This window comes from Aplysia californica, unplaced genomic scaffold, assembly GCF_000002075.1.
Source record: "Aplysia californica isolate F4 #8 unplaced genomic scaffold, AplCal3.0 scaffold00742, whole genome shotgun sequence".
NCBI lineage: Eukaryota > Metazoa > Mollusca > Gastropoda > Aplysiida > Aplysiidae > Aplysia > Aplysia californica.
The window spans coordinates 303,840-305,313 of record NW_004798012.1 but is presented as its reverse complement, the minus strand read 5'-3'; positions in this window follow the sequence as shown (position 1 = coordinate 305,313).

The following is a 1,474-nucleotide window of genomic DNA, read 5'->3' as shown; positions in this document are numbered from 1 at the left end:
CCCCCACCCCACCCCCTCCCCCGCTCGGAAATTGGCTCTTAACAAACCGAGCACAACTTCCACAAGAAAACACGCGCACCAGCGATCCTCCCAGCCAGCAGCAGTGTAAACAGTGACACCCGCCAACAGCCCAAACAATAAATATCTCGATCATATGTTTATCGATAACGCGAGGAATGCACGTCTCGCGTTCCCACAGGTTACCATGGTTATAGACGACGCTGCTTCCTGCTAACGTCAAGCAAAATCAAAACATGCATCAAACAAAGCAAAACAGATGAAATGGTATGGGTTTGTTTTAGTAGGCTAAGTGTTTTACGGAACTTGCCGCTCAATAAGGTCATGTAAGTGCTGAAGGCTAAAGGTGTTACAAGAGAGTAACACAAAAAAGAAGGAGGGGAGATAAAGACGATAGATGTTTGATAGGAAAGAAGGAGCAAACCACATCAGAGCACCCGTCAACCACCCACATGGTATGGGTTTAACGCCCCTATCAACACTAATAGGTTATTTAAGAGGCGGGACTTCCGCGTTAAACGTCCATCTCCGAAAGGACAGAACCAAATAGGAAATTCCTGTAAAGTGCCTTTTCCAAGGACACTACGTCGGACTGAGCTGAGGCTCGAACCTCCTAACCTGCAATCTCACAATTACGAGTTCGGTGGCCTAACCACTGGGCCAAGGACGCCACAAACAAAACAGGCATCAACCCAAGGCCCAAGACAAAACAGTCATCAAGCAAAAACAAAACAGGCTCAGCGCAGATGTAAGATGTAATTACAGCAAAGACAAAAAACACCTCCATTAAAAACTGGGAACGTGAGGTAACCTGGAATGTGTTTCTTGTTTTGTAGTGGCACATGAAGACTCCAGGGGAACATCGACTGAACTCGCATTAATTTTAAGAAACTGGAAATTCAAAGTTTTGGTTTTAGTCAGAGTTTTAAGGCACTTGCAAAACAATAAGGTAATACAAGTGCCGAGGTTTAGGTGTGTTACAGGGAAGTAACAAACACAAAAAAGAAGGAGGAGAGATAAGGACGATAGATGTTTGATAGCAGATAAGCAGAAACCAGCCAGGGCGCTCCAACCATCCACAGCCAGAGGTTTATAGCACTTGAAACACAATACGTCGTAATAATTTACAAGTGCCGAAAATTAGATGTGCAACAAGAGAGTAACAAACATGGAAAAGAGAGGAGAAAATAGGACGACAGCAGATGTTTAGTTTAGTTTAGCAAGAGTTTGGGGGCACTTGCAGCACAATACGGTCATAATATAAGTGCCTACAATTGGATGTGTTATAAGAGAGTAATGAACACGAATAAAACGAGGAGAGATGAGGACAACAGCAGATGTTTGATAGGAAAGAAGGACCAAACCACACCAAAATACCATCCAACCACCCACAACTCAAAGTTTGAAAGTCCGTATCTCATAGCGTGTGTGTGTGTGTGTGCGTGTGTGTGTGTGT